At 39.8% G+C, this 12,465-nt stretch overlaps 1 pseudogene; it reads left to right on the top strand.

The window, feature by feature from the left end:
• The first annotated feature begins 940 nt into the window (after positions 1–940).
• On the top strand, positions 941–1,317 carry LOC110322754 (annotated as a pseudogene).
• The last annotated feature ends 11,148 nt before the right edge of the window (positions 1,318–12,465 follow it).

The following is a 12,465-nucleotide window of genomic DNA, read 5'->3' as shown; positions in this document are numbered from 1 at the left end:
TGTGAGGGAAAAGGACTGAAGCCCTGAGGGCCAGCAGAAAGAATGTAAACAGGTAACCTCAGGAACCAGAATTCACCAGAGACCTGGGAGGTGAGAGACTCCCAGAACTCACAGGGAGGGACCTTAGATGAAATGCCCAACAGTAAGGAGAGGGAACTTATAGAGCCCACCTCCAGCAGGAAGACAGGACATCAAGTGAGGGATGGGGTTGCCATCCCACAGTCACATATCTGATCCATAACTGTTTCTGTCTGAAAGAATTACAGGGATGGAAATGGAGTGAAGCCTGAGGAAAAGAAGGTCCAGTGACAGGCCCAAAGTGGGATCCAGCTCAAGGGGAGGTCTCAAGGCCTGACACTATTACTGAGGCTATGGAGTGCTCACAAAAAGAGACCTATCATGACTGCCCTCTGAAAGAACAACAAGCAACTGAAAGAGTCAGATGCAGATATTTGCACCCAACCAATGGACAGAAGCAGCTGACCCCTGTTGTTGAATTAGGGAAGGCTGAAAGAAGCTGAGGAGAAGGGCCATCCTGTAGGAGGACCAGCATTCTCAATTAATCTGGACCCCTGAGATCTTTCAAACACTGGACCACCAAACAGTATACACCAGCTGATATGAGGCCCCCCCAACACACATACAGTAAAGGACTTCCAGGTCTGTGCTCATTCAGAGATGATGCACCTAACCTTCAAGAGACTGGAGGACCCAGGGAGTTTAGAGGTCAGGTTTGGTGGGGGTGTGGGAGCATCCAAGTGGAAGCACAGGGGTGCGGAGGAGTTATGGGATGTGGAGCAGTCGGAGGGTGGATGGGGGGGTGGGGAATGGAATATGGAGTGTAAAAAATTGAATTAAAAATAAAACAAAACCAACGTTTTTTTTTTTTCTGACATCTTAGTGAGGCTGCAGTGGTCCACAGAACTCTCTGAGCTTTGCCATGCCGCCCAAAGACAACAACAAGAAGAAAGATGCTGGAAAGTCGGCCAAAAAGGACAAAGACCCATTAAATAAGTCTGGTGGCAAGACCAAGAATAAGTAGTGGTCCAAAGGCAAAGTTCGGGACAAGTTGAACAATCTCATCCTGTTTGACAAAGCGACATACAACAAGCTCTGTAAGGAAGTTCCGAACTATAAGCTTATTACTCCAGCTGTGGTCTCCAAGAGACTGAAGATTCCAGTTCCCTGGCCAGGGCAGCCCTCCAGGAGCTCCTTAGTAAAGGACTTATCAAGGTGGTTTCAAAGCACAGAGCCCCAGTAATTCACACCAGAAACACAAAGGTTGGAGACACCCCAGCTGCTGGTGAAGATGCATGAACAGGTTCAATCAGCTGTACATTTGGGAAAATAAAACTTTATTGACTCAAAACAAACAAACAAACAAGCAGACAAAACTGGCACAATCATCATGAAGGTTTATGGGTTACACCAAGTCATTTCGATACAAATATTCCATGCTTAATAGCTAAGTCAGGGCAACTAAAATATCTCAACTATTTATCATTTTTATGTTGTAAATATTCAAAATGCTTTCTCTTAGCTATTTTAAGACCTACAATACATTATTACTGTGCTATCTCTTATAACTTATTCTAACTTTTTTTTTTAACCAACAATGCTCCTCTTCATCTCCATGCAAGTTCTGGCAGGTAATATTCTACTCTTTACTTTTGTGAGATCAAGTTTTAAAACTTCCATATATGAGTGAAAACATGTCATATTTATTCATTTCATTTACCAAAAGTTTTCCAGTTTTATTAGTGTGGGCCTTTTGTTTTAGTGTAAGTTTGACATGCTGACTTTAATATGTATACAAAATGCAAAGGGCTTAACATAATTGATTTTGAGAAAAGAAAACCAAAAGTATAATAATTACTCTGATTTCAAGACTTATGTGTGTGTTTGTGTATTATGTGTTTGTGTGTGTACTAATGATCTTCCTGCTTCAGCCTCTGTAAGGCTGTGCTACTTGAACATGGGGAATAGAGGCATTTGTCATCATGCCAACAACAAAACACTTCTTATATTAGAGACATTTATATGTCCATGAGTTTAGCATATTTAATTATATGATACAGACATAATTTAAAAATAAAAAAGGGTAAAGTAATAGTTTAATAACTTAATATGATATTTGACTGTCAGAAGAGTAAATTATGTATAAAAACATTATTTTATAAATATCTTTCATATCATACACATATGTGCAAACACAACCCAGAGTTTCTAAATGTAAAAAAACAGCATAGTAAAAACAAAAGAAAATATACTGAAGGTTTAATCATTCTTTTGGATTACAATGGCTTTTCTAAACATAGCTCTTAAAAGAGGAACAGCAAAGAAGAGAATAAAGTTTCTTCATGAAATTGATAGAAAATGAAAAATTAATCCCTAGTTTTCTAACTACTTACTGACTTTAAATAACATGACAAAACATTTGTTAAAGGTGTATTCTTGAGTGTATAATAAAGATTTCAACACCTTGCTGCCTAAGATATTTTATCAGGAGTGTTTGTTTTCCTTCTGTTTAAATGAATGATAAATGCTACACATGAAGATGAGTCACAGCTTAAGAGTACTCTTCTTTTTATGACCTATGAATCTCTCATGACTCTCTATCTTCAAAAATATGTTCTTAACACGTATTTACTCTTGGCTCAACAATTACTCAGTAGCTACTGAAAGAAAGGCGTGTGCTAGGACGTATGGTGTAGGAGGAACCACACTCTGAAGTCACAGGTAGCATTAAGCTTGAGTCATCTTGGAGCACCTATACAATTGGGCAGGCCATTTAACTTCTATGAGCCTTAGTTGCTGTGTTAATAAGGTATGTTAATATCTTAGAAAACTGCTGTGAATATTAGGAGCAACCAAATGTTTATTGAGCTTCTACTCTTGATTATGTATGTGTTTTCTGCATGTATGCCTGTACACTACATATGTATGTGTATGGTGTTCGCAGTGGCCAAAAGATGACATCACCAACTCTGGGACTCACAGATGGTTGTGAGCTTCCACCTGGGTACTGATCATTGAACTTAGGTCCTCTAGAGGAGCAGCCAGTGTCCTTAACTGCTGAGATATCACTCCAGCACTGGCCCCTGCAATATATCAAAGAGTATTTGCAAAGAGTTCCAAATACACATTAGTACTGGGTGACAAATATGCTGTTCTCAAACAGGAGTGGAAAAAGTATGAGTAGAGAAAGAATGACAAAGCAAACCTGTGTGTGGAAAGGAGAAAGTCTGGATTCGGGGAAGAGGGATCAGAGGAAAACAAAGAAAGGTGAGAAAGTCAAGTTGGGCTTCAGGAGTCAGCAGGTGTTTGAACCTACAGAGGGGTGTGGGAAGGCTCATGTAGACAGAAGTTATGATAGGAGGCACTGACAGAGAAAGGAAAGCAAGGATGGAATATAGTGATGAACAGTAACTTGGGCAAGAGTGTGATTTTTGATGAAGGTCATCAGAAAAAGTTGGAACAGCTGGGCAGTGGTGGCGCACGCCTTTAATCCCAGCACTTGGGAGGCAGAGGCAGGCAGATTTCTGAGTTCGAGGCCAGCCTGGTCTACAGAGTGAGTGGAAAACAAAACAAAACAAAACAAAACAAAACAAAAAAAAGAAAGAAAGAAAGAAAAGAAAAAGTTGGGACAAGTTTAGAACGGAACACAAAGAGTTCTGAAGGCCAAATAAAGAGGCAGACTGACTCACAAAGGAATGAAGAGTGCAAAAAATGTATAGATGTTGGCATGCGACAGACTTGGATTCGAATTCTGACTCCTCACTTCATAGATGCAGAGTTCTGAAGCCATCACTTACCCCCTTTAACTTCAGGGTTTCTCCATACTAACTTATATCATATACTAAGCTTAGTACCTGGTAAATCCATGGCACTTAACTGTAGCAGGAATGGCGGGGTCACCTCTATATAAACACATAGGGAGGATCTAATTGAGGATTGCCTGAGAGTCCAAGGATTGCTGGTGCAGACAATGCCAGATAATCGGAAACTGCTATTTAGAAGAGATGCTTTCTTGGTACCAATGGGGCACGGGTGGAGGGTATTAAAAGAGCTTGTAGCAGTGTTCAGATGAGCCTGGTACTGCATTTCTCAGCTGCTCCCAGAGTCTGTGTCATTGGCTCCATGCCACCTAACCTCCAACCTCAAAGGGTCGGGCAGTGAGTAGTTCAGGGACTAGTTAACTATCATAGTAATTACATGTATACACTGGCTAACTACTGTAAGATTTTGATAGTAATAGTGGATATAACCCAACTTCTATAGTACTATGCAGACGAAAGGCTGGAAGAACTCAGGTAAATTGGTCTAGAAAGCAGGTGGTGAGTCCATAGGGAATGCTAGAAAAATTTTAAAGAACCAAAATAAGAGTTTCAGACAGTATTTTAGGATAAAATACAATGATGCACTTTTAGACACAAAAAAAGTCATTACTGTTTATGGGGAAAAAATGAAATGTATATCCAAGGAGAAACCTGTGAGACAATTCTAGGGGAGTTGGAAGGGGATGATAACAAACCAAGGGGAATGTACTCTTTGCCTGATTTTTAATCTTCATCCTATGATATAAAAGGCATTTGTGTGTATGGTACACATAGTTTGAGGAACAAAGTAGAATATAAATATTAAAGGAGAATTGACTTAAAAGAGAGATACTCGGCTACAGAAAGATAATGTAATAGTAAGCAGTCAGAGTACAATTGGGCCTAGACATACATTCTAAGAAAAGTAAATCCTCTCCTATTCTCTCCCCTCTCCCCCAACACCCCCCACACACACAGGAGTAGAAGAGTTGGGGAGAATTCAGACCCAAGTTTATCAATGTTGGCACTATTGATATTTTGAGACAAATAATGCTTTGAGCAGTGAGAATAAGAACTGCTCATTGTGCAATTTTTAGCAGCATTTCTGTTATTTGCATATGAGCTGCCAGTCATAGTTCCAAATTTGACAAGAAAATATTATATCCAAATGTTTTCTAAGTGGACAAAACAGCCCCCCATTGAGAAACACGGGAGTCAATATTTGGTATATAAGGGAGACGTTCAGAAGTCCAGATGTGTAGCGCTCTGAGAGCACCTCCCACCCACAGTGCTGCCGCATACCAGCACCAGTTTTTCTTCTTTATTGAATGAGATGATGATCACTGACACTTCACATTGAAGACCCTGAAGTTTGTAGTGAAGCAAACAAGCCTGATTTTATGGTTTTACTGTTTCTTCCCACTTCCTGTTAGGACTAGCTGCCTAACTTCCTATTAAGCTTTTACATGAGGAATATATAACAAGTGTTCAACAATTATTTTTAATTTATACTCTATATTTTTTATTTTTTACTTTTTGGTTTTTTGAGACAGGGTTTCTCTGTATAGCCCTGGCTGTCCTGGAACTCACTTTGTAGACCAAGCTGGCCTCGAACTCAGAAATCTGCCTGCTTCTGCCTCCCAAATGCTGGGATTAAAGGTGTGCACCACCACTGCCTGACTTGTTAATTTATATTCTTAAATATAAGGTTGGCCCTGTATTAAAAATATGATGGGATGAAAGCCAAGCTTGGTGACTTACATTTGTAATCCCAGCATTCATGTGGCCGAGGCAGAAACTTTACTGTGAATTTGGAGCCAAATCAGGCTACATCATGATTTCTAGGCTAGCCTGGGCTCCAGTGTAAGATATTGTCACAAAACAATCAAGTATGTGAAGGGATGAGAAACTGCTTTATACATTCTTTATATTTTTACTGAAGGGACTGAACTCAGCTTTTCATAAAATTATTTCTCCTGGATATGGAATTATTAATGTAATGTCATCTTTCCAAATGTGGCACAGGGCCTCATCACCTCCATCCTTAAACATAATAGAGCAGTCAAGGATACCTCAAAAAACACTAAGGTCTAGGAAGGAGAGAGAAAGAAATATATAAGTCTTCTACATTGGACAGATATGATATAGGATACTTTGGATATCTGAGGCTACTTGAGCTTGAGCTTCCAAGTTTAGGGACTTGAGAGATGGCTCAGCACTTGCTACTCCTGAATAGCGTTAGGATTCAGTTCCCAATACCTACAAGGCAGCTCACAACTGTAATTCCAGTTCTGGGGAACTGGATAACTTTTTCTGGCCTCCTTTGCATGTATATGATACAGATATACCTGTAAGCAAAATACTCAAAACACATAAACATAAGTAATGTTTTAAAAATTCCAAATTTCACTGGAGATGATTCTTGCTATTTCTCAAAAATATTTTGAGATTTATTATTTTTAATGTGTATGAGTGTTTTGCACACTACATGCATGCTTGTTGCCTGTTGGATTCCCTAGAGGTGGAGTTACAGAGGATTGTGAGTCACCATGTGGCTGCTGGGGACAGAACTTAGGTCCTCTGCAAGAACAACAAATGTTCTTAACCACTGAGCCATGTCTCTAGCCCCTTGTTTGTCTTTGAGACAGGGTCTTTGCAGCATAGCCCAGGCTGACCTTGAATTTGTAATCTTCCTCCCTCAGCTTCCTGAATGCTGGCATTACAGGTAAATATACAAGTCTAGCTGCTGGTGGTGCACACAGAGGTGGGCAGAGGCAAGCTATACAGTCTATTTCTTTCTTTATTTTTTAAGATTTTTTAAATTATTTATTTCATATATGTGAGTACATTGTTGATCTCTTCAGAGACATTAGAAAAGGGTATTGGATCCCACTACAGATGGTTTGAGCCACATGTGATTACTAGGAATTGAACTCGGGACATCTGGAAGAGCAGTCACTGCTCTTAACCACGGAGTTATCTCTCCAGCCCCATATTCAGCATTATTAAAGTAGATAATTACTGCTGAAAGAGAGCTGTGGCTACAGTCACATTAGCATGAAGAAAACTCTGCAGGTGCAGAAGAGAAACAATGTTTCATATTGGTGTACTTATCTTTCCATCAAATGCAAGAAATCAAGTATGTAAGCCTAGTTTTTCTTTCTTTGTTTTTTTGGCATTCAACTTTGTAGGCATGATGACCTCTCTCACATGGTCAACTCCTCAGTTTTTGGACTATGAGCCATCTCACATGATGCTGTTCCTTTTATGTGCATGGAAGAACTCATGTAAGCTTAGATTCTGACCAGGTTAGAAAGTTTACCCATACATTCGACTTAAGAGTATAACTCAGGAGCATATTGGCTGGATTAAATAAAATAATTGGATCACTATTTCTTTGTGACAAATGGAAAAGCAGACTATAACTTAACATTTCCTTGAGTAATATTCCCGTAAAATGTCTCCCATTGTCTTAATCAGGGTTTCTATTCCTGCATAAACATCATGACCAAGAAGCAAGCTGGGGAGGAAAGAGTTTATTCAGCTTACATTTCCATACTGCTGTTGATCACCAAAGGATGCAGGTCTGGAACTCAAGCAGGTCAGAAAGCAGGAGCTGATGCAGAGGCCATGGAGGGATGTTCTTTACTGGCTTGCCTCCCCTGGCTTGCTCAGCCTGCTCTCTTATAGAACTCAAGACTACCAGCCCAGAGATGGTCCCACCCACAAGGGGTCCTCCCCCCTTGGTCACTAATTGAGAAAATGCCCTGCAGCTGGATCTCATGGAGGCATTTCCCCAAATGAAGCTCCTTTCTCTGTGATAACTCCAGCTGTGTCAAGTTGACACAAAATTAGCCAGTACACCCATTTTATTGCCCAGCAAAATTAGGGGATTTTTCCCAAAATTACGTAGATATAGTACGTAAGCCTTCTATCCAGTAAGGTATCATCATTCACTCACAGATTCATTTGTCAACTATTTCGATAGCATTTATTTATTTATTTATTTATTTATTTATTTATTTATTTATTTCGGGTGTGGTATGTATCATTCACTCAGATTCATTTGTCAACTATTTTGATTGCATTTATTTATTTATTTATTTGTTTGTTTGTTTGTTTATTTGGGGTGTGGTATGTATTAGTGTGGGGGCACTTGTGTGGAGACAAGCAGACAACCTGAAGAAAGTCTTTTCTTTCCTTCTATTCTCCGGTCCTAAGTATTGAACTCAGGTCATCAGGTTGGTAGCAAGTGCCTTTATCACTTAGCCTGCTTGGCCCTCATAAATTCTTTTAAGCACATATTATATGCAGGAACTATGCTAATTGATGAGAGCTGTCAGGTGACCAGGGAGCTAGCACCTTTACATAAAACCAGTCATTCCCTGAGGAAGTTAGTGTCAGAAGACTATGGAAGTATAACAAGGAAATGATGACATGATTTCAACAGATAAGTTGTAGAGATACAAAAGAATAATTGATTAGATAACTAATATTGCATGAGATTAACAACGCCTTTGGGAAATCTAGCCATTTAGAACACACACACACAAAATCATAGTACCACTTTATACCTAATAAAAAGTGAGTCAGTGGACTGGAGAGATGGCTCAGCAGTTAAGAGCACTGACTGCTCTTCCAGAGGCCCTGAGTTCAATTCCCAGCAACTATATGGCTCACAACCATCTGTAATTGGATCTGATGTGATCCTCTGGTGTGTCTGAAGAGAGCAATAGTGTGCTTATATATATCTATAAATAATGAATAAGTAAATCTTTTTTTTTTAAAGTGAGTCAGCGCAGGACGTGGTGGCACACGCCTTTAATCCCAGCACTTGGGAGGCAAAGGCAGGCAGATTTCTGAGTTCGAGGCCAGCCTGGTCTACAGAGTGAGTTCCAGGACAGCCAGGGCTATACAGAGAAACCCTGTCTCGAAAAACCAATAAATAAATAAACAAATAAATAGAGTCAGCTTAAAAAGTAAAAAAAAAAAAATGAATTGCTAGACTATTAGTTATTATATAATAACTATTTGTTATTTGCTTGCTTCTTTACTTAGACAGGTTCTCTATGTAGCTTGGCTGTCCTGGAACTTGATATATAGAAATGGACTATACAGGGCTGAAGAGATGGGTCAGCAGTTAAGAGCACTCTTTCAGATGTCCTGAGTTCAATTCCATCTGGAATGGGATCCAATACCCTCTCTGGGTGTGTCTGAAGACAGGGACAGTGTACTCATATACATAAAATAAATAAATCTTTTTTAAAAATGCTGGATATGTTGTGCTAAAATGTTTCCTTTTGGTCTACTGATGCAAAACAGTTCCTTCAGGATTATCAAAAGATAGTATAAGAAGCCACACCTATACATTAGTTTTCTGAGACAATAAATCACTTGTGTAACACAAATTTATGCAATGTACTTTTCATTCCATATATCCAGATTTTCTGCACGATCTGGTTTGAGCTGATATGCAATTCTGTCTCAAGAAGACTATTTGCCATATTCATGCCATGTACACTTAGCAAGCGTGGGCTCGTGCCTGTGGAACATTTAATACACATTAATATCCAGGCAAAAACACTGAAAACCTACATTTAACAAAAATGCAAAAAGAAATCGTTACTTGAAAAGGTTTTTTTTTTTTAGAAGAAATGAATTAACTTTTTATCTCAGTGATTACCTTGGGTAAGGCATAGAGATAATTAAGGCATGGCGCATGAACCATGATCTCAGGAAGATTGTGGTCTGATGGGAGAGGCAGACATGAGCAAAATAATTATTATTGTGTTCTTTTCTTTTTTAAGTAAAGCACTGTCCAACAGCCTTGAGAGAAGGAAAATCTGAGAACTGTTCAGAGAGTTCCATAGTGACTAGGGCTGCTGTATGCTAAGGATTTCAGACTATGCTGTAGGTGATGAGCTCTGGAGAGCTTCAGCACAGAGGTGAGACCCTTCATTAGTTATGCTAAAAATAGCATCCTGGCAGCAAAGCTTAGACTTTTCTGTATGAATGTTAAAAAACAAAACAGAACAAAACAAAAAACCCACAAAAACAAAAAGCAAAAAACAAAACCATAGAAACTTCAGTCAAGGATTTGTGACCATCCTTCTTAGCATTGTCAGTGTCTGACACAAAGTATGTTTTTATTAAACATTAAACATTTTCCTCATGGACACATGGAATGTGAATGAAACAGTGATTACAATGGAGTTTCTCCTTTCCCCCCTCCCATGATGATTCTTGGGCTTACTTTATATTCAAGAATGTGTCTGAACTGGTTTTATTTACATTTAGATTTACAATAACAATGGTGCAAGAATGATGAAATAGAATTTACAGAGAAATGTAATTGTTTAGGCTGGAGTGATGGTGCTGTGGTTGAGCTGCCTCACCCCCAACATCAGGCAGCTTACAACTGCCTGCGACTCTAACTAGAGGAGGATCATATGATCTCTAACCTCTAGAGGCACCTGCATTCACATGCATGCCTGCATACACACACACACACACACACACACACTCATGCATGCATACAAACACACTTAAAAGTAAAAGAAATAAAAGAAATTGCTAAAAAAGTTTCAACCATTTAAAAATAATGATTGAGTTACATTGATTACAGTAGGGAAAAAGGTGATTCAGGGAAGGTAAACTTTCCTGGAGCTAGACAAGGAAAATCCCCTGTAGTAATTGATGAAATGTATAGAGAAAGTATACATAGCAGACACATGGCAGACTAGAACCAAACATTCTTTTCGGATGACGTGTGGATGGTAAAGTCAGATTACCTGGGTTTAAAATTCAGTATCGCAGAGGCAGGCGGATTTCTGAGTTCGAGGCCAGCCTGGTCTACAAAGTGAGTTCCAGGACAGCCAGGGCTGTACAGAGAAACCCTGTCTCGAAAAACCAAAAAAAAAAAAAAAAAAAAAATTCAGTATCATACTTTCTAGCTAAACTTGGGCAAGATACTTAAGCATCTAATGCCCGTTTACAAACCAGTGCTCATCATATATTATGTAGGACTCAAGTGTGGCCAAGTGTTTAGGATAAACCAAGTTATAAATAAAACTCAGCACTTAAAAGCTTTTTATCATTAGCATGGCAGAAATTGCTATATATTTCCCAACACCTGGTCTCTCTTCCATATATTAACAGAATCTCCCATTTGTAACTAGGTATGTAACTGTCTGGCATGAACACTATATATTCTAGTTTTTATTACAACCACATGTAACTGTGTGCCTAAGGCCCAATCAGTGACATGTAACCATTAGTGCCACGTGGTAGCTGTTGAAAGCCTTCCTTAAAAGACTGGACATCTACAAACTTCTCAAAATTTATAAGTATGAAATTAAAAGTTAGTGCGGATATAGAGTAACAAGAACTGTCACTTCTCAAAACATGTTGACATTTATGAGCAAGTTCAGAAAAATTCTCTAAATTTATAGTCTAGAGAAATGTACAAGCATACTAGGCTACACATTCAAGAATATCAATGGGAGCATAGTCGGTAATAGCCCTGGATTACAATAAATGTAGACAGCTGAGGCAGGCGAATCATAGGTTGAGGCCAGCCTGGGCTACATAGTAAAGCTTTATCCTAAAGCTAAGAGTAGTAGCAGAAAGAGAGGGAAGGGGGGGGGAGGGAAGAGAAAGGAGGAAGGGATAGGGGAGAGGAAAAGAAGAAGGTGGGTTAGTTGGTCAGTTTTGGCTTTTGTCTTTAATGTTTCTGTCCAAGGCCAGTGTCTTAGGCCTGTACTGAGCAGGATTTCACAGCAGGGGATGTGTGATTAACGTTTTCCCTTTCACTGCTGGATAAGGAAGGGACTGGACTAGGTTCCAACCTCCCTCCTGAGGCCATGAGTCCAATTATCTAATTGTCTTCCCTTGGTCCCCATGTCTAAGAAATCTTGTCTATCACTTTCCAGTACTACCAAGTGCTTGGGGGATCAAGCCTTTAACACATGGGCTTTCAAAGGGCATTTTGGATCACACCTATAGTATCAGTGGAAAAATAAAATGAGGTATATTTATAGAAATTATTCAGTAGTGAAGAATAAATCAACATTAAGTATATTCAATAATATCCACTGATAGAAGAATTAAGGGCTAAGGCAACATAAAACATAAAGGTTTAAAAATAGGCAAACTGTCATGTCTTGGGAAGAATATATTTGAAGAAAAGCAAGGCGATGATTAGCATCAGTCGGGATTATAGTAATTTCTAGGGAGAGAGAGACTTCCTCTAGGGAAGTGTGGTGTTCCTGCCTGCACGCAGACCGGCGCCTTGTCTGCATGGGCAGAACACCTTGGGGTGGGTTCGCACTCCTGCCTGCAGAACCCACTGTGGATCCGAACTGGAGGATGAGAACTCCTGTGAAGGAACAGGGCTGCAAAGGAAAATATGGGGCCTTGGCACGTGTCTGATCAAAGCCCTTATCTTTAATGTCAGGACTGTCTTAAATACAAAGAAGGGTTCCCAGCATTCCCCTGAGTCCTTAGAAGTTGCCACGGCGCTCTCGCGATGATGGGCAGTCCTGGCGGTGGCGGGCAGGTGTCCGATGGTGGGCAGGTCCGGGCGACGGTGGGCGGTGACAGTGGGCGGTTCGAGGACGCTGTGTTCCGGCTGGTCTGGTGCGCTCCA

Source organism: Mus pahari, chromosome 6 (assembly GCF_900095145.1).
Source record: "Mus pahari chromosome 6, PAHARI_EIJ_v1.1, whole genome shotgun sequence".
In the NCBI taxonomy this organism is placed as follows: domain Eukaryota; kingdom Metazoa; phylum Chordata; class Mammalia; order Rodentia; family Muridae; genus Mus; species Mus pahari.
The sequence above is the reverse complement of the archived record's forward strand: the minus strand, read 5'-3'. Positions and strand labels throughout refer to the sequence as shown.